Source organism: Scyliorhinus torazame, chromosome 1 (genome assembly GCF_047496885.1).
Source record: "Scyliorhinus torazame isolate Kashiwa2021f chromosome 1, sScyTor2.1, whole genome shotgun sequence".
Classification (NCBI taxonomy): domain Eukaryota; kingdom Metazoa; phylum Chordata; class Chondrichthyes; order Carcharhiniformes; family Scyliorhinidae; genus Scyliorhinus; species Scyliorhinus torazame.
Genome location: NC_092707.1, coordinates 98,018,385 through 98,039,968, shown reverse-complemented (window position 1 = coordinate 98,039,968; position 21,584 = coordinate 98,018,385). Strand labels below are relative to the sequence as shown.

At 46.1% G+C, this 21,584-nt stretch overlaps 1 protein-coding gene and 1 pseudogene across 1 annotated transcript in view; both read left to right on the top strand.

The window, feature by feature from the left end:
- The window catches only part of gnaz (guanine nucleotide binding protein (G protein), alpha z polypeptide), a 433,151-nt gene that overhangs the window by 98,276 nt on the left and 313,291 nt on the right, over nt 1-21,584 (top strand). The window lies entirely within an intron of this gene.
- LOC140415577 (ferritin heavy chain pseudogene) lies at nt 1,444-21,030 on the top strand (annotated as a pseudogene).

Sequence of the window (21,584 nt, the reverse complement as noted above, 5' to 3'; positions counted from 1 at the left end):
TGCCAGGTATGACTCCAACCAGCAGAGAGTTTTCCCCCTGATTCCCATTGACTCCAGTTTAGCTGGGGCTCCTTGATGCCATACTTGGTCAAATGCTGCCTTGATGTCAAGGCCAGTCACTCTCACTTCACCTCTGGCATTCAGCTCCTTTGTCCATGTTTGAACCAAGGCTGTAATGAGGTCAGGAGTTTATTGACCCTGGCGGAATCCAAACTGAGCATCCGTGAGCAGGTTATTGCCAAGTAAGTGCCGTTCGATAGCACTGTGATGATTCCTTCCATCACTTTGATAATGATGGAGAGTAGACTGGCAGGTGGTAATTGGCTGGGTTGGATTTGTCCTGTTTCTTGTGTACAGGACAGAGCTGGGCAATTTTCCACATTGCCGGGTAGATGCCAGTGTTATAGCTGTACAGGAACAGCTTGGCTAGGGGTTTTTGATGTTTTTTAAGTTTTTGAAGTAGTATTTGAATGGCTGTTTGTTCATTGTTTAGATGTTTATGAAAACTTCAGAATATTACTTTTTTTAAGTGGAATTGACAGTTTTAGGAGCGCTGAAGATGATTAAAGTTTTCTAAGAGGTTCTTGAATGGCTGTTTGTTTGACAGTTTTATGAACATCCTCAAGACTTTCCAATGTTATACTAGGCATGGTTAGTTCTGTCCAGAGTGGATGCTTGATGAATGGACAGGGGTGGTATGGAGGGGGAAAGGTGCTATGGAGTAGGAATGGGGATACCAAGAGGGTATGGGAGATATGAAGGGAGCATGAGTGTGTAGGAGACATGAAGTAATATATGGGCATGAGGAGGCATGAGTATTGGAGGAGGAAAAGGGATTTGGGAGAGCATCGGTGTATGAAGCAAGCATGGGGATTATGGGGGCATTGGGGTAATATCAGGGAATGGGGATATGGATGGGGAGGGTTGATATGAGGGTGCATGGGAAGTATTGAGGAGGTAGGGGAAGGGGTGGGTAATGAGGGAGAGTGAGGGCAATAGGATTGAATGGAGATTGTGGCATAGTGATAATGTCACTGGACTAGAAATCCAGAGGCTCAGGCTAATAGCCTGTAGCCATGGGTTCAAATCCCATCATGGCAGCTCGTGGAATTTTAATATAGTTAATAAATTTGGACTATAAAGCTAGTCTCAGCGATGGAGACCATGAAACCATCATCATTTGTGGTGAAAACCCATTTGGGTAACTAATGAGCTTTAGGGAAGGAAATCTGCCATCTAAACCTACTTGTGATTCAAGACCCACAGCAAGTGGTTGACCCTGAACTGCCCTTTGGAGTTTTTTCATAAGCTGTTGAGAGTGGGGGGTTTGGTATCAGATTGAAGGAGAGTCAGTGTTCCTGCTTTAGCAGTGATTGAACGGAACCTTTATTCCCAGCTACTTTATCCATCCGTCCTCCACACACACACGTGTCCAACATCCTTATATCCTGCTCCATCGTCATGAGTTCCCAGGTCCGACAGAATTATCACCCTGACTGCGAGGCCGCCATCAGCCGACAGATCAACCTGGAGCACTACTCGTCTTATGTCTATCTCTGCATGTCCTTCTACTTTGATCAAGATGACATTGCATTGAAGAATTTTACCAAATTCTTTCTGGAGCAATCTCATGAAGAGCGTGAACATGCTGAGAAATTCATGAAACTACAGAACCAGCGAGGAGGGTGCATCTTGCTCTAGGATATCAAGAAACCAGATCATGATGAATGGGTAAGTGGCTTGGATGCAATGGTGTGCTCTCTGGAACTGGAGAAGAGTGTGAACCAGTCACTTTTAGAATTGCATAATCTGGCTACAGACAGGAATGGCCCACATCTCTGTGATTTTTTGGAGACCGACTGCGTGGATGAACAGGTCAAATCTATCAAGCTACTGGGAGACCATGTAACCAACCTGCGGAGGTTGGGCGCTCTTGAAAACATGATGTGGAGATGCCGGCGTTGGACTGGGGTGAGCACAGTAAGAAGTCTTACAACACCAGGTTAAAGTCAAACAGGTTTGTTTCGATGTCACTAGTTTTCGGAGCGCTGCTCCTTCCTCAGGTGAATGAAGAGGTATGTTCCAGAAACATATATATATACAGATTCAAAGATGCCAGACAATGCTTGGAATGCGAGCATTAGCAGGTGATTAAATCTTTACAGGATTCTGGATCTGTAAAGATGTAATCACCTGCTAATGCTTGCATTCCAAGCATTGTCTGGCATCTTTGAATCTGTCGAGATATATGTTTCTGGAACATACCTCTTCATTCACCTGAGGAAGGAGCAGCGCTCCGGAAGCTAGTGACATCGAAACAAACCTGTTGGACTTTAACTTGGTGTTGTAAGACTTCTTACTGTGCTCTTGAAAACGGAATGGCTGAGTACTTATTTGACAAGCACACCTTGGGAAAAGACAGCAGTTGAACACCTGAACTGTCTATCCCTTGCCGCTTGCACACTCTAAAGCTCCTTGCATGTTTAACTTATGTTTGTAGTCTGTCCAGTTTTCACAGCACCCAATTATGTAATTGATTGTACCATTGTAAACTTGAATCGGTTCAATGTGCTAACAGTGTGCTAAACAGCTGGCTTGTAATGCAGAACAATGCCAGCAGCGCGGGTTCAATTCCCATACCGGCCTCCCTGAACAGGTGCTGGAATGTGGTGACTAGGGGCTTTTCACAGTAACTTCATTGAAGCCTACTTGTTATTATTATTATTATTATTATTATTAAGCTATATATTGGTGGATTTTGAAGTGTACTTGTAGAAAGCCACAACATCATATTACCAAGTGCCTACAACTCACCAATATTATTAATCACATATGTGCATTTGCACAAATTCACTCCAGATATAACTTAGGACTCTTTGTATTTCTATGGTCTCAACCAATTCTGTGTTATTTCTAACTGTTATTTTCCCAGTCCTCTGTGCAGTGACTTTTTACTTTTTAATAAAACATCTTGATGCCCAACCCGCTGCTGATTCAGTTTAAACCATTCCCCACAGCACTAATGAGCCTCCTCTTAGAAACTTGACACAAGCTCTGTTCACGCGCAATCTTTCCATCTTGAACAGGTCCCTCCTGTCACAGAACTGGTCCAAATATCGCAGGAATCAGTAGCCCTTCCTCCTGCACCATGTCTCTCTCAGCATGCATTAACCTGACATATCCTCCTACTTCTACTCCCACTAACATATGGTATTGGAGTAATCCAGAGGTCATTTGAAGTCCTGTTTTTTAATTTGTTCTCGGTCTCCTTCAATTCTGACTGCAGGATCTCAATCCTCTACATCCCTATGTCATTCGTTCTAGCATGGTGCATGATTTCTGGTTCTTCTTCCTCCTGCAGAATATTATGCACCCTCTTATCATGACACCAGGGAGGCAACATACTGTACAGATCTCACATCAACCACCTGTCTGTTCCTCCGACTATTGAATGTCCAATTACTATTCCTCACTTTTCTATCCCCATTTTGCAGTCCTGTGCCTCTGTATGCCAGGCTCAAGACTGCACTCCTTCTAGATGTCACGAATCTCTTTGGTATTCAATGCTGAATATAGTTCTGAGAGTGTCACACACACGCAGAGGGTTTCTGCATTGCCTCCTCATCGTACCCTTCCACATACTTGCCACTCTGAACACTATCTGGCTGTGGGATAACCAACTCCTGGAACCACTCATCTGCCCTGCAGTGAATCCAGCCGTCCATCAGGTTCAGAAACCCACAGTGAGGATTCATGCAGCTCGAGGCAATTCCTGAAAACATAAGACCATAAGACATAGGAGCGGAAGTAAGGCCATTCGGCCCATCGAGTCCACTCCACCATTCAATCATGGCTGATTTCAACTCCATTTACCCGCTCTCTCTCCATAGCCCTTAATTCCTCGAGAAATCAAGAATTTATCAACTTCTGTCTTAAAGACACTCAACGTCCTGGCCTCCACCGCCCTCTGTGGCAATGAATTCCACAGACCCACCACTCTCTGGCTGAAGAAATTTCTCCTCATCTCTGTTCTAAAGTGACTCCCTTTTATTCTAAGGCTGTGCCCCCGGGTCCTTGTCTCCCCTGCTAATGGAAACAACTTCCCTACATCCACCCTATCTAAGCCATTCATTATCTTGTAAGTTTCTATTAGATCTCCCCTGAACCTCCTAAACGCCAATGAATATAATCCCAGGATCCTCAGACGTTCATCGTATGTTAGGCCTACCATTCCTGGGATCATCCGTGTGAATCTCCGCTGGACCCGCTCCAGTGCCAGTATGTCCTTCCTGAGGTGTGGGGCCCAAAATTGCTCACAGTATTCTAAATGGGGCCTAACTAATGCTTTATAAAGCTTCAGAAGTACATTCCTGCTTTTATATTCCAAGCCTCTTGAGATGAATGAAAACATTGCATTTGCTTTCTTAATTACGGACTCAACCTGCAAGTTTACCTTTAGAGAATCCTGGACTAGGACTCCCAAGTCCCTTTGCACTTCAGCATTATGAATTTTGTCACTGTTTAGAAAATAGTCCATGCCTCTATTCTTTTTTCCAAAGTGCAAGACCTCGCACTTGCCCACGTTGAATTTCATCAGCCATTTCTTGGACCACTCTCCGAAACTGTCTAAATCTTTCTGCAGCCTCCCCACCTCCTCCATACTACCTGCCCCTCCACCTATCTTTGTATCATCGGCAAACTTAGCCAGAATGCCCCCAGTCCGGTCATCTAGATCGTTAATATATAAAGAGAACAGCTGTGGCCCCAACACTGAACCCTGCGGGACACCACTCGTCACCGGTTGCCATTCCGAAAAAGAACCTTTTATCCCAACTCTCTGCCTTCTGCCTGACAGCCAATCGTCAATCCATGTTAGTACCGTGCCTCGAATACCATGGGCCCTTATTTTACTCAGCAGTCTCCCGTGAGGCACCTTATCAAAGGCCTTTTGGAAGTCAAGATAGATAACATCCATTGACTCTCCTTGGTCTAACCTATTTGTTATCTCTTCAAAGAACTCTAACAGGTTTGTCAGGCACGACCTCCCCTTACTAAATCCATGCTGACTTGTCCTAATCTGACCCTGCACTTCCAAGAATTTAGAAATCTCATCCTTAACAATGGATTCTAGAATCTTGCCAACAACCGAGGTTAGGCTAATTGGCCTATAATTTTCCATCTTTTTCCTTGTTCCCTTCTTGAACAGGGGGGTTACAACAGCGATTTTCCAATCCTCTGGGACTTTCCCTGACTCCAGTGACTTTTGAAAGATCATAACTAACGCCTCCACTATTTCTTCAGCTAGCTCCTTTAGAACTCTAGGATGTAGTCCATCTGGGCCCGGAGATTTATCAATTTTTAGACCTCTTAGTTTCTCTAGCACTTTCTCCTTTGTGATGGCTACCATATTCAACTCTGCCCCCTGACTCTCCGGAATTGTTGGGATATTACTCATGTCTTCTACTGTGAAGACTGACGCAAAGTACTTACTTAGTTCCTCAGCTATTTCCTTGTCTCCCATCACAAAATTACCAGCGTCATTTTGGAGCGGCCCAATGTCAACTTTTGCCTCCCGTTTGTTTTTAATGTATTTAAAGAAACTTTTACTATCATTCCTAATGTTACTGGCTAGCCTACCTTCATATTTGATCCTCTCTTTCCTTATTTCTCTCTTTGTTATCCTCTGTTTGTTTTTGTAGCCTTCCCAATCTTCTGACTTCCCACTACTCTTTGCCACATTATAGGCTTTCTCTTTTGCTTTGATGCATTCCCTAACTTCCTTTGTCAGCCATGGCTGCCTAATCTCCCCTCTGATAACCTTTCTTTTCTTTGGGATGAACCTCTGTACTGTGTCGTCAATTACTCCCAGAAACTCCTGCCATTGCTGTTCTACTGTCTTTCCCACTAGGCTCTGCTCCCAGTCGATTTTCGTCAGTTCCTCCCTCATGCCCCTGTAGTTACCTTTATTTAACTGTAACACCTTTACATCTGATTCTACCTTCTTTCTTTCAAATTGGAGATTGAATTCTACCATATTATGATCACTGCCTCCTAAGTGTTCCCTTACTTTAAGATCTTTAATCAAGTCTGGCTCATTACATAACACTAAGTCCAGAATGGCCTGTTCCCTCGTGGGCTCCATCACAAGCTGTTCCAAAAAGCCCTCCTGTAAACATTCAATGAATTCCCTTTCCTTGGGTCCACTGGCAGCATTATTTACCCAGTCCACCTGCATATTGAAGTCCCCCATGATCACTGTGACCTTGCCTTTCTGACATGCACTTTCTATTTCGTGGTGCATTTTGTGCCCCCGGTCCTGGCCACTGTTAGGAGGCCTGTACATAACTCCCATTATGGTTTTTTTGCCTTTGTGGTTCCTCAACTCTACCCACACAGACTCCACATCATCTGACCCTATGTCATTTAGTGCTATTGATTTAATTTCATTCCTAATTAACAAGGCAACCCCGCCCCCTCTGCCTACCTCCCTGTCTTTTCGATAGGTTGTGAATCCTGGATGTTTAAATGCCAGTCCTGAACCCCCTGCAACCATGTCTCTGTGATGCCTACCACATCATACCTGCCAGTCACAATCTAGGCCACAAGCTCATCTACCTTGTTCCGTACACTGCGCGCATTTAAATATAGCACCTTTAATTCTCTATTGACCGTCCCTTTTTGTTTTCTTAGTGTGGTGGACCTTGGTTTACTGAGCGTTTCCATACACTGTGTCATATTTTGTGGGATGGGGACTATCGTAACCTCTCCTGAGTTTTGTCTTTTCGTGCTTTTTTGTATACCTAAGCAGCTACGCTTCCCACTGATTACTTCACCTCTTGGTTCCCTGACTTTCCCTTCCCCCCCAATCTTTAGTTTAAAGTCTTATTGACCACCCTACGCCTCTGGGGCACATGAAGCATCCTGAAATCCCCACATGGCACAGGAATTGCAGGCTACAGGTCATAGCTGTCCCTCTATTTTAGTCACCAGCCTAAAATAAACTCCATCGATATAAGATAGTTATTTATAGAATTGCTATTTTTGAACTCGCTTCTCAAAGCAAACTAACCAAAAGACCATATTAATTTACTCAAGGTTAACAAGAACCACTGAGATGCTGAACACAAATTCCTAAATATTAAATATCTATATACTTAACCTCGATACTTATGTGAGAATCCTTTGGGTCTGCCATTCCACTCATTTACCTCCTTTCTACAGAATTCCTATCATCAACAAATTCTCAGCTTTCACTCTGTTTTCTATGTCCCTAAGATCTGTGACTAAGTTCTCCAGTCTCGAGCATTGCTTTCTGTGATACCATTCTAGTAAATCACTTCTGCATTCTCTCTATGGCTTCAAATTCCATCCTAAAGTATGGTGAGCAAAATTGGACACAATACCTCTCTGTTTCAGCAAAGGAGGACCAAGAAACTGATTAAGAAAGGGAAAATAAAATCCAATGCAAGTTATCCAGGAACATAATGGCGGATGTAAAAGATTCTTTCGGCTCGTGAAAAGGAAAATATTAGGTCGGACAAATGTGGGCATGTTACAGATGGGCACAGGAATATTTATAGTGGAGAACAAGAAAATGGCAGAGAAACTAAACTTTGGGTCTGCCTTCACAGAAGAAGATACAGAAAATCTCTCAGAAATTATCAGCAACCAAGGGACTTGTGAAACTGGTCCCAAGGAACTAAAAGAAATTAGTATTTGTAAAGAGGCAGTACTTGAAATGTTAACTGGATTGAAGGTTGATAAATCCGCTGGACTAGATGGGATTCATCCCAGAGTGTTGAAGGAGGTGTCTGGAGAGATAATGGATGCATTGGTGCACCAGTGGATGTGGTGTATTTGGATTTTTGGAAAGGTTTTGATAAGGTCTCTCACAGGTTAGCAAATTAAATTAAAACACCTGGGATTGGGGGAAACATATTAGTGCAGATTGAGAATTGGTTATCAGACAGAAAGCAGAGAGTAGGAATAAATGGATCATTCTCAGGATGGCAGGCTGTTGTTATTAGTGGGTAACACAAGGATCCATACTGGGTCTACACTTGATCAAAATCTGTAGAAATTATTCAGATATGGGGTCCAATTGTAATATTTCCAAATTTACTGATGACACTAAACTGGTTGGGAATGAAAGCTGTGAGGAGGAAGCAAAAGGACTTGGGCAGGCTAAGTGAATGGGCTAGAACATGGCAGCTGGAATATAATGTGAATAACTTTGGGAAGGCAGAGTATTTTGTAAGTGATGAGAGGTTGGGAAGTGCAGTGTCCAAAGGGACCTTGGTGTGTTGTTCATGAGCTGTTAAAGGTTAGCATGCAGGTACAGCAATTAAGGAGGTAAATGGCAAGAGGACCTTTATCGCGAGGGGATTTGAGTACAGAAATAAGGATGTCTTACTGCAGTTGTATAGAGCCTTGGTAAGACTTCACCTGAAATATTGTGCACAGTGTTGGTCCCTTTATGCTATAGGAGTGCAATGGAGGTTCACCAAATTAATCCCTGGGATAGCAGGATTGGCAAGATGTAAATGCGTTGGAAGCAGTTCAGAGGAGATTTATATAGCTAATACATGGAATTGGTGGGTTACCTTATGAGGAAAGGTTGGACAAGCCAAGCTGCTATCCACTGGAGTTTAGAAGAGTGAGAGGCAACTTGATTGAAACATATAGGATCTTAACATGGTGTATGGGGAGAGGATGGCTTGGATATTTGACTCGCGTTCGGACCGGGCGGGTTTGGCGACCAGAGCAAAAAATGTTGTGGGAAGACCAAAGTTGCGTTTCACATTGGCATAAAAATAGGAAGCACTCCCTCCTCCTTCCATCAGTGGTGGGTCACATTTCCCGCCATTCACCGTCAGGAAACTACTTGTAATACATTAGCATACCATTATCGAGCCCATATGCTCAAACCACCATGTCAAAAATGCATCCACGGTGGCATGATGTTAAAATGGCGCGATGCACAAATGGTCTCAGAAGGTATACACTTGGTGAGCTGAACTCTAAGGGCAGCTTGGTGACAAGTGCAGTGCTCAGAGGGGAAGAGGATGATGCTACGGCAGTGCCAGGGGGTGCACCTGGGTGAAGAATGTTTCCTGATCTGCTCGCGGTGCGCTGGCAAGATGCTGAGCTGATGTTGGAGCCGGTCAGCAATACGTCATGGAACCCGTCCCTTCCTGTCTTCTTTTTCTTCAAGGCCGATGCAGGGCATCATCAATGTCATTTTCCCGCCCTGCATCGGCCTTTGCTGATATCGGTGAAAACTTCATCTGATGTTTTGTCTTGTGAGAGAATCTAGAATTAGGGGTCACTGTTTGAAAATAAGGGGTCCCCCATTTAAAATGGAGGTGAGATGAAATTATTTTCTCTCAGAGGGTCATGAGTCGTTGGAACTCTCTTCCTGAGAAGGTGCTGGAGGCAGAGCTTTGAAATATTTTTAGCCATTTTTTAGTGTGTACCATCTACAAGATGGCCGACAGGAACATACCAAGGGTCCTTTGACAGCCCCCTTTTTCAAATTTATTTATGGTACGTGGATGTCGCTGGCTAGGCCAGCATTTGTTGTCTATCCCTATTTACCCTTGAGAAGGTGGTGGTGAGCTGCCTTCTTGAATCCCTGTGCTGTAGAAAATGAGTTAACGTTTCAAGTCCAATCTGATTCATCTTCGACCAAAAATGAATCATATTGGACTCGAAACTTCAACTCTGTTCTTCTCTCCACAGATGCTGCCAGGCCTGCTGAGTTTTTCCAGAACTTTTTGTTTGTATTTCATTAGCTTAAGTTTCTTAATTACAAATCTTGTAACATACTACCACCATACCAATCAGTACTGCCAAAATCAGTTCTGCTGCTGGATATGGATGCTTCTATTTGATTCTTAATGTCAAAACCTTCCATTAATTACAGAGACAATCCTGACTCATGACAACAAAAACATTAATCTGAAAACACCAGCTCCATTATAACCGAAATATCCTACTATTTTAATATCCTACTCTTCCAATGTTTCCTTATTATTTACTGAAAGCATACTACAGCCCAACTAAATTCAAGAATCTCTTATTTTATCAATAAAATTGGAGCCATTAAAGCTGCAGCACAATGCAGACTTCATCATTGTCGGATGTGCTCCAAGTTTTCCAAATCAAATGACAAGTGTGTTGTCAGGCTTATTTGGAACAAAGACCATCAAAAGATAAATAAAATCAAAGGAGCCTGAGAAAGACAAAATCTAGATCACAATATTCCAGTATTTCTGAAAAAGGTTTTGCATTTCTTTTTCCATGCTTACTCACAAACACATTGATGCAATGGTGTAATTTGCTTGTAGATTCTCTGTAAGAGTGACATATAACTCTTTCTTATTCTCAAGGAATGATTTGTCAAATATTTTAATAGAGGCTTTAACTTCAGAATTATTTTTGGCAATTATTCCAGACCAGTATTTAGTTTAATTGTATGATATTCCTCTGTCTGCTCTTTTAATGGATATGATAACAGGAATTTTCCAGTCCACCCACCCACGGCAAGTTTAATGGTGGGTGTGGGGTGATTTGGTGGGAGCTGAAAAATCGGTTTCCCGCCAAGATAAAATGGAAATGGGGACTTGCCCTCCCACCCGTCATGGCGGGTCACCATTCCCATCAGAGGCCTCCATGAAATCATGTTAATGGGATAAGATGAAGGCCCGAGTGGAATCATCCCCCTGTGACATTGTCACAAATGTAAGAACTGCAAGGGTTAATGACATGTCTAAATCAACCACTAGGGGAGCTAGAGTTACAACTATATAAGGCATTGGTGCTAATTCTTGTGGGGAGAGAAGTTAAGGAGATAGCTAGAGTACAGACTGAAGGAAAGATAGTGTGAGTGAGAGCAGATCATAGTTAATGTAATATTGTAGAAATTAGTAGCAAATGAGTGTAGATTATATGTTAATTATTAACTGTGTTATATAGGAGTAAATGTCAAATCCAATTAAGTAGTGTTAATAAATTTATAGCTTTGTTCAATTTAATAGCTATTTGTGGTCTTTGTGAACACTACGCCAACCATCCTGAATTTAGCAACACAAAGAACACCACACACCTGAGTCCGACTGTCCTCAGCACCAGTGGGGTATCATAGAAACATACAAATTAGGAGCAGGAGGAGGCCTGTTCTGCCATTCATTATGATCATGGCTGATCATCCAACTCAATAGCCTGATCCCACCTTCCCCCCATATCCTATGTTCCCTTTGCCCCGAGTGCCATAACTGCTTCTTGAAAATACACAGTGTTTTGGCCTCATGCTGGTCTGGAACACATCTGGACTAATGTGGTGTGCACATGTTGGACTTACCTGCAAGAAGGCCCCTGCTCCCCACCCCCCCCCCCCCCCCTCCCTCACCCCCATTGTAACAAAGTCCATTCACATCGGTGTGAAGGTAAACTGGCCTGAATTACGACTGGTCTCCCACAGTGTGCACCTGGTAGGCAGACCTCCCAAAGGAGCTCGGGTGAGTGGTTCCTGCAGGGAGATGGTCATGCTTGGGCACTGCCCCAAGCATTGCCAAATACAAGTAAAATTCTGTCGTAAGACCAAGATTTTCCGCTCCCGTTATCATCGGACACGTTTGGCAATGGGAGCAGAAATTATTATGAGAAGGTCAAAGTCACATTTTACGTCGGTGTGAACTCCTCCTCCGATGGCATCGACTTATACAAGTCCCTCTAGAACACCTCAAACACCTTATTAATCTGTTCCGGAGTCACCACCCATTACCCCGTCTTGTCCTGCACCCGAACTATCTCCCTCACTGTGGCCTCCCTACGGAGCTGACCTTCCTTCTTCCCATACTCATAAACAGCCCCTTCACCCTTCGCAACTGACAAACAGCTTTCCCCATGGACAACAGGTCAAACTTCGTCTGCAACTCCTTCCTCTTTGCCAGAAAGCCCGGGTCCGGGTCCCCCGCGTACCTCTCATCCACCTCCAAAATCTCTTCTATCAGTCGCTGCCGTTCCTCCCTTCCCTCCCTATCTACTTTAGCCTTAAACAAGATCACCTGCCTCCTCACCACCACCTTCAGAGCCTCGCAGACCACTGACTGACACCGCCCCCATGCAATGGAACCCTCTGCAATCACCTTCCCAACTTGTCACAGAAGCTCTGATCTGCCAGCAACCTCACATCCATTTTCCACTCTGGCCTATGGGCTGTCCTCTTCTCCAATACCACATCCATTCAATGCGGAGCGTGATCTGAGATCACAATTGCCAAATACATGCCTTTCCCACTACAAGGAAGTCAACCTTGTGCACCGGGGAGAAAAATGAGTACTCCTGAGCCCTTGGGTGTAAAATTCACCACAGGTCCACTACCCCCATCTCCCTCATAAGCCCTGCCAGCACTTTTGAACCCCCCCCCCCCCCAAAACTGGGTCAGTGAGCGTAGGTGGGACCTGTCCACTCTCAGTTCCAGCACTATGTTCCAATTCCGCCCCTACTATTAGCTCATGAGTATCCAGATCCAGGATGGCACCCAATGTTCTCTTCACGAACCCCGCATCATCCAAATTGGGCCCATATATGCTTAGCAACATCGCCAACCTCCCCTCCAATGCATCCGTTACTATCACGTACCTACCCCCCTGATCAGCCACTATCTTCTCCATCTGAAACCTCACCCTCTTGCTCACAAAAATCGCCACGCCCTGAGTCCTACTATCGAACCCTGAATGAAACACCTGACTTACCCCCTCTTCCAAAGCCTCATGTGATCCTTCACTCTCAAATGGGTCTCCGGCAGCATCACCACATTAGCTTTTAAACTCTTCAAGTGCATACAAACTCTTGCTCTCTTCACCAGTCCCCCTAATCCCCTCACGTTTAACGTCACAATTCTGTCCGGGGTGTCTCTCACCAACGCCCCCCCCTCCACCCCTCCTATTCACCATCACCATTACCCCGGGCCCTGCCCATCTGGCAAGGCCTGTCCCGTTGAACTCCTCCTCTCTCCCAGAAACCCCCATCCACTTCCTCTTGCAAACACCTCACCCAGAATCGATCCCCTCTCCCCACAATTCACACCTCCCAGGTCCATCGAAACCTGCTCGACCAGGCTCCAACAACCACGGCCCCGCCCCCCACTACACTCCCGTACACTAGCCAACCTATGTTTGCCAGTGCAATGGCGCCTGCCAGCGACCCCCTCCCCCTCCTCAGTAACTCAGCCCCATGTGCCCAAAAACCCACCTCCCTTAAACCAAGAAACAAAAAATAACCGCACCCATAAAGAAAACCAAAACACGTGTAAACAAACCCCCTCATTCAAGAGACAGAAAACAAAACCCCAATCAAATAGAAAACCCTCAATAAGAAAAATACAATCCCTGTCTCCACCAACCAAGTCCAAATCCCAACTCTCATCTCAATCCCAGCCTTCAGCCTTAACAAACGCCTCCAGCATCTCAAAATAAAAATCCCTCAGGTTGTGCGTCATTCTCAGCTTTGTTGGAGAGACCACTATGAATCTCACTTTGCTGCTATATAATGTCGCCTTCACCCAAAGGCCGCCCGCCTTCTCGCCAGCTCCGCCATCAGGACTTGGTATATTCGTATACTAACGACTTCCCACTTCACCTCTCCTCTCTGCTTCGCTCAGCTCAAAACCTTCTCCCGCACATGGTAGCTGTGAGAGCAGGCTATAACTGCCCTTGGTGGCTGATATGCATTAGGCTTTGGCCTGAGCGACCGATGTGCCCTGTCCAACTCATAGCGGGAGGATTCTTTCCCCTCCCACATAATAATAATAATCTTTATTGTCACAAGTAGGCTTACATTAACACTGCAATGAAGTTACTGTGAAAAGTCTCCTAGTCGCCACATTCCGGCACCTGTTCGGTTTCAGAGAGAGAATTCAGAATGTCCAAATTACCTAATGTCATAATATGCACCCATGCACATCATGAGGTAACAACAGGCAGCGACAGACACCCAGGTTAACCAATCAACATACAGGACAGAACACAACCAATCACCAGACAGAACACCAGAAGGGGTCTTCCAACTATAAAACACACGAGGCATCAGCACTCCGCCTCTTTCCACTGGTGACAACTGTAGTGACAGTCAGGGTGTATAAATCAGTCAGCACCTTCTACACGTGGATAGAGCTAGCCTGGTCTAGTAAGTTAGAGTTAGTACACTTAGAGTAGTAGAGTGTCAACCCACAGCCAGATGTGTGCATTGTTACAATAAATTGTATTGAACCAATGCCTACATTTGGTGTATGAAATGAAAATGAAATGAAAATCGCTTATTGTCACAGGTAGGCTTCAATGAAGTTACTGTGAAAAGCCCCTAGTCGCCACATTCCGGCACCTGTTCGGGGAGGCTGTTACGGGAATTGAACCGAGCTGCTGGCTTGCTGTGGTCTGCTTTCAAAGCCAGCGATTTAGCCCTGTGCTAAACAGCCCCAATATGCTTTACAGTTCATCTGCAGCCTGTTGCAGTCCGTGTTACCCCAGGGTGAATAACACAACACCTAATAGCGCATCTTTTGGGACTTGTGGGAGGAAACCAGAGCACCCGGAGGAAACCCACGCAGACACGGGGAGAACATGCAGATCCCAGACAGACAGTGACCCAAGCAAGAATTGAACCTAGGACCCTTATTTATATAGTTTCCTGGATTATCCCTGCTACCTTTCTTGTACAGCGGTACCACATTAGCTATTCTCCAGTCCTCTGGGATCTCACCTATAGCCAGTGAGGATACAAAGATGTCAGTCAAGGCCCCAGCAATTTTCTACCTTGCTTCCACTGGGTGGCAGGATGTCCTTCCAAGTACAGGACATCCGGAGGACCAGAGTTTGGTGTTCCTTCCGTTTATACATGGATGCTTATGGAGACATTGCTCTTTGAACAGGGTAGTGACAGCCATGTGCAAGAATCCGCTGGTGGGCACTTTTATTTTGTCTGCACCACCCTTGAAACTTTGTGGAGAGACCATTGCCTTGGCATTACAGAAGACTAATTGCATGATCCCTTATCAGCCATGCCTATCCACTCAGGAGGATGGAGCTTTGCAATCGCGAGTTGGCTGCTGTCCACCTTGGAGGCATTTCACCTCCCCTAGCCCTCTCTTCATCCATGTCTGACTGCAGAAAATGGCAAATAGCACAGAATATATGGCAGCTCCACACCTTGCTGGGATTTTGATGTTATGAGACCCATGAGTCAGCAACAAATGTGCTGCAATCAAGCTTCACCATAGAGAGAAGGACACAAGCAAGCAGCTTTGACATCTTGTGGCCTCATAATTATTCGGGTGTCCCTTGAGTTGGACACTTATGCTGTCCTTGAACTCCACCCACCTGAAAAGATCCCCTAACCACTTTGAGGATTCACGTGTCCAGAGCAACTGTGTTGTCACAAATAGCCTTGAGAAAATGATGCATGTAATTTTTCAGACATTTTCTACTCTCATGTCACCCACCAACTTCAACCCATCACCATAGAACAATTGAGTATCACCATTTCTCTCCCTTCTGTTGCCCTTGAACCTCCTTGATTCCCTGGACCCTATTACTATACACCTATACATGCCCTTCATCCCCTCAGAGTAAACACCTATTCCAATCCCATGTTCATTCTGAAACTGCCTCTGCTTATTATCCCCCTCCTCAGCCCACTCAATGAGACCAGCCTCTGCCTTTGCCCTGCCACCCTACTGCATTCCACTTCCCCCTCTGACTGCTTCCTCCAACCACCAGAACCCTGAGTTCTACCCCCCACCCCCTAGCACCCCACCTTTGAAACCTCAAAAATACTCACTGTCCCAGCGTATATGTACCTCAAAATGAAATGAAGCTTGCCAGGTCCACGCCACGTAGCTACAGTTGGGAAACAGACCATTTTAATAATATGCTGTTGGAGCACTTAATTTGAAGGGAGAGCACAATTCCGGCGAGTTTGCCTTTTAATGAGATGTATATGCAGCACGAGGGAAGCTGAGGTTCACATTAGATTAAAAGAAGAGACTTATAATGTTACAAAGTATCGGGGCTGGATTTTCAAGCAAGGTTGGGAAAACTTGTGTTGGGCCCATACGCAGCTTCTGAGATATGAGCCTGCCTCCAAACCCCATTGGCGCCATATTTGTGTTACTGAGAGACACATGGGCAGGAAGAGATTGGTTTTATAAACCACAATGCAGTGTGGGAGGAGTGCAGTGTGGAGGCGGGCTGGTTGGAATGTCCTGCTTCTCTGGGTCAGCAGCCCAGCTCTCAAAATCATTATTCTGCCCCTAAACCTCACCCTTCATAGACTCATCCACTCTCACACTCTCCATGCCCTCTCTACATCTCCACATACCACCTCCATACCCATTCATACTCCAAGGCTGCCTCCATGCCCACTCACACTCCTCAATGGCCTCTTGATTCCTTCTCATCCCCCACCGTGCCCCAATAATGTTCCCGTGTATCTTCTATAGATTCACCAGTATTCACTATAGATAGACCCCAGGATGTCTTTGAACTGGAGGAGTAAGGTGATGGAAACCACCATCTGAAACAAAGACAATTTTTTCCCTTTACTTCAGTTTTTAAAAATGTCTTTCGTCCCCTCTGTTTTTGTCTATCTTGTATGTGTGTGTAGAGGGTGGGGGGGGGGGGGCAAGTTAAAGTGGCGAATTAGGAATTAGAAAATAGTTAGCAAGTTGTATTTTCTGCATATTGCATTATAGTTACTGTTATAAATATACTGTAATTGTGTTTACATTTACAAACCTGGTGACTGTAATTATTGGGCAGCCAAGTGTCAAAGACTTCAGATATTTTTCTAAGAATTATTGTTTAATTAAATTATATTGTGACTCTGGGTCAAGTGAGGCTGGAATTGACCGCACACTAGCCCAGGGTGTCATAACATTGGGAGAGTTTCAAAAACCAGTAAAGATGAACAAATTAATAAAATAGAACACAAGATTAAACTGGCCAGCAGTATAAAAACGGATTGTAAGAGCTATTGCAAGTATATAAATAGGAGGTCTCTTGAAGGCAGAGACAGGAGAGATTACCTTGGGAATAGGGAACTGAAAGAAACATTGAACAAATATTTTGTGCCCATTTCCACAGTGGAAGACACAAATTACAGAGCAGAAATAGGGAATAACGAAGAGACGAATAGAAGTGAAGGTAAATAAAATCAGCAGAGACAAAATATTACAGAGACTTAAGTACGCAAAGTCAACCTGGTTTTCTGAAAAGGAAACCGTGTTGGACAAACATATTAGGGTTTTTAGAGGATGTAACTAGTTTGGTAGATAAAGTGGAACCAGTGGGTGTAGTATACTTGGATTTTTAAAAGACATTTGATAAAGTGGCACATGCAAGCTAGGGGTTCATAGAGTTCGCAACATAGTAGAACCATAGAATCTCTACAGTGCAGAAGGAGGCCATTCGGCCCATCGAGTCTGCACCGACCCTCTGAAAGAGCACCCTACCTAGGCTCATTCCCCCACCCTATCCCAGTAACTCCACCAAACGTGCACATCCCTGGACACTAAGGGGCAATTTTATCATGGTCAATCCACCTAATATGTACATTTCTGGACTGTGGGAGGAAAGCAGAGCACCCGGCGGAATCCCACACAGACACGGGGAGAAAGTGCAAACCCCACACAGCCAGTCAACCAAGGCCAAAATCGAACCCGGGTCCCTGGTGCTGTGAGGCAGCAGCGCTAACCACTATGCCACCATGTCACCCTGAAGTAAGACAGATGGAGGATTAATTAAGTGGCGCAAAGCAGAGAGTAGGGATAAACGTGGCATTTTAGAGTTGGCAGGCTGTCACTAGCTTGGATCAGTGCTGCGGCCTCAGCTAAAAACAATTTGTATTAAGATTATTTTAAAGATTATTAAATTTGCAAGAGTTATTCTGAGGGAGTGAAACTCCACACATATAAAATCAGTTTTTCAATGTCAGAAAGGTTGTTTAGCAGGAATTATGGGCTGCAATTTACCTGCCCTCCCAGGCTTGTATTTTTTTGGGGGGGAATGGGGTGCTCATCCCACCACCCCACCCACTCCCAAGTTCACTCCAATGATACGGAAATTGGCAGCCAGCCGGCCATATTTAAATAGGTAATCAAGGGTCAATTAGGCTTAAAATATTTGGTGAGGACAATTGGGTGGGAGTGGGCAGCCCAATTTTTAAAATAAGTTATTCAAAGAGCAGGAAGAAAATGGGGGGATTCTATCTTTGAAGGCTGCCCTTTATGGATCAGAGTCAGCCCTCCCCCTATGATAGTGATGCGCAATCAATTGCACAAAGACGCAGATTGGGTACAACTGTGGCTTTATTGCAGTCAGATGCGTGGCCTCCTGCTGCAGCTGGCGAAATGGCAGGGCAATGGAGGTCACGCATATTTATACAGACCTTAGTTGGCGGAGCCAGCCGGCAGGGGCTACCGGCGAACCTGTAGTGCAGATCCTACCTTACATCCCATAATACAGTGGTTCACCACATTCACCCCCCCTGTTAAAAATGAGTCAGGCGGGGGTGATGTGAAACTATATACACATAGTGCAATTATATACAGTGTTAAGAATGGGGAAAACAAGGAAGAAAAAAAAAGAAAAGTCCATGTTGACGGTCCAGAGTCCGTCAAAGGTTCAGCCGATCCGGTGCTTTGGTGCTTCGTTGGGAGCGGCGTAACGGTGGCGGCGAAGTCGGTGCTGGCAGTGGTGGAGGTGGCACCGATGGCGGTGGTGGCGGTGCTGATGCTGGCCAGTCATCGGGGAACTCCGGGAGCGTGCCAAAATCCTCTTCATCCTCTTGTGGGGGAAGGGGGGGAGGGGTTGGTCTGGTGTGGTCAATGTTGGCGGCGCGGTGGGAGGGGGGGGGGTGGGGCGCATGGTTGGGGGAGTGTGTTGTGGTGGAACCTGACGGTGCCAGGTCCCTGAGTGAGACAGTATCTTGGTGGCCGTCGGGGAACTCCATATAGGCATATTGAGGGTTGGCATGGAGCGGGTGAACACTGTCCACCAAGGGGTCCGCCTTGTGGAGTCCGACGTGCCTATGGAGAAGGACCGGGCCTGGAGCTGCGAGCCAAGTCGGGAGCGACACCCCGGATGTGGACTTCCGTATCTGGGTGTCCGAAGCTTTCTGCTCCCGGAGTCCAGCAGACACGAGGTCACGTGGCCGTTGATTTTCACCGTCATCGCCGCGGTGGCCAGGTTGTGCGGGCGAGATTGTCCCAGCACATTGCGGGGTCGGGACAAGATGGCGGCGCCCATGGCCGAAGGGGGACAAGGTGGCGGCGCCCATTGTGCATTTGGCGTGGGGGAGGGGGCGATAGCGGGCGCAATCACAGCAACTGCACAGGCCTGGCACACAGCCGCGAAGTGGTCCTTCTTACTGCAGGATTTACAAACGGCAGTGCGGGCCGGGCAGTGTTGGCGGGGGAGCTTCTGCTGACCGCAGAAGTAGCAGCGAGGACCCCTGGCGTGCGGGGATCGGCGTGCAGCGCAGGCATATTGGGAAGGCAGGGCCCCAGCTGAGGAGGTCGTCGGCGGGGTCCAGGAGAGGTAGGAAGGGGTAGAAGGGTGGGCAGCGTGGCGGGAGGGGTAAGACTGTACATTACAGGATGCGACTGTCATGAAGAGCGCCAAGGTTTTTGTCTGTGCTAGTTCGAGGGTGGCCCCTTCCAGTAATCGTTCTCGGATGCGGTCCGACGCAATCCCCGCCACGAAAGCATCGTGCATGAGGAGATTCGCGTGTTCAGCTGCCGTAACGGCCTGACAGTCACAGTCCCGGACGAGTGGAATTAGGGTGCAACAGAAGTCTTCGATCGACTCACCAGGTAGTTGCGAGCGGGTGGCGAGTACATGCCTGGCGAAGAGCGTGTTCGTCTTCTGAGCATAGTGTTCCTTAAGGAGTGCCATTCCTTTACGTAATTCGAGGCGTCTTGGATCAACGGGAACACGCTGGAGCTCAGTCTGGAGTACAGGACGTTTATCTTCTGAGCCTCCATTGGCGTGGGGTTCGCAGCGTTGATGTAGGCCTCAAAACAGGCTAGCCAGTGATTAAAGTCTTTTCTGGCAACGGGCGAGTGCGGATCCAGCTGCAGGCGATCTGGATTGATTCTCATATCCATTCTGTGCAAAAATCTGACTGCAATAAATTGATGCACAATCAATTGCACAAAGACGCAGATTGGGTACAACTGGTGCTTTATTGCAGTCAGATGCGTGGCCTCCTGCTGCAGCTGGCGAAATGGCCGGGCAATGGAGGTCAAGCATATTTATACAGATCTTAGTGGGCGGAGCCAGCCGGCAAGGGCTACTGGCGAACCTGTAGTGCAGGTCCTACCTTACATCCCATAATACAGTGGTTCACCACAGATAGAAACCCCATTTTTTCCTTCTTGCCTGCAGCCTTAAGCCCACCCACCCAACAGCTTTCCTAACCGGCCCAAATCCTTCCCGGATTTGCCTGTCTCCGGGATACATTGCTCCTTCTTCTTGTTCTTGTTATAGTCCCAACAGCATTCACTAATGCACTCTTGACACTGCCGGAACCGGCACCCAATCGGTGCTCCCGAGAGCAGGACTTGCTTCCCAGTGAGGGGCAGAAGATCCACTTAGCCCTTGTTTAGCCTGTCGGTGCCATGTTAGTGCTGGGGAGTTGACTGCATACCAATTGTGCTTCCGGGAGGGCTAGCCATTTGCCCCCTCCTCCCCCCCTTAATATTCAGCCACTTGACTTAGCATACTGTAAAACCTCAGTTGCACTTTATTTAACAAGGCTTATATTTTGAGCCATTACATTGAAACTCACATCATTGATTCTGTGTTGATTGCATCTGTGAAGATAGCACCCTGTAGAGGAGCAAGAACTTGCGGCAAATTCCAGATACCTACATTTAATGGTGCATGTGTGGACGCCAGGAGCTGTCAGTTTTACACAGTAATGATGGAAAGTGCTGACAATTTTGCCGTTATTCGAATCACAGGCTGAAATTCTCTGGCCGTTGCGATTCACTTTTCCCGGCAACAGTGCACCCTCGCCAGTGTGTTTCCTGGTGGCGTGGGGTGGCTTCAATAGGAAATTCCATTGACAAGCAGCGGGAGTATAAAATCCCGCCGCCAAGGAAACGGCGCGCCACCAAGAAACACGTGGCTGGGGACCGGAGATTCCAGCCCACAATTTCTGGACCAATGTCTATTGCAAACAAACAGCAAATGGTGGTCACTCCAGCAACTATATCAGTGGTTCCTTTAGTACAGCAACTGATCAACTGGCTGCAGGCACAGGAGATTGCAGCACCGTCGGAATGAGACTCCCAGCCCTGTATAAATCCATGGTAAGTTAAGCATTAGCAAACATCTCACGTGTACAAGCACTGGTGAGAAATATGAATGTCACTAGGAACTGATGACAAATGAGAAATGAACACAGATACCAGTTTGATTTCTCAGTAGAGGAGTTAAAACTTACTGGTGCATGTATCGTAATTACCTCCATTCGTGGAATATTGCCTTGAGGATTCTCCTGGTATGGAGAAGACTATA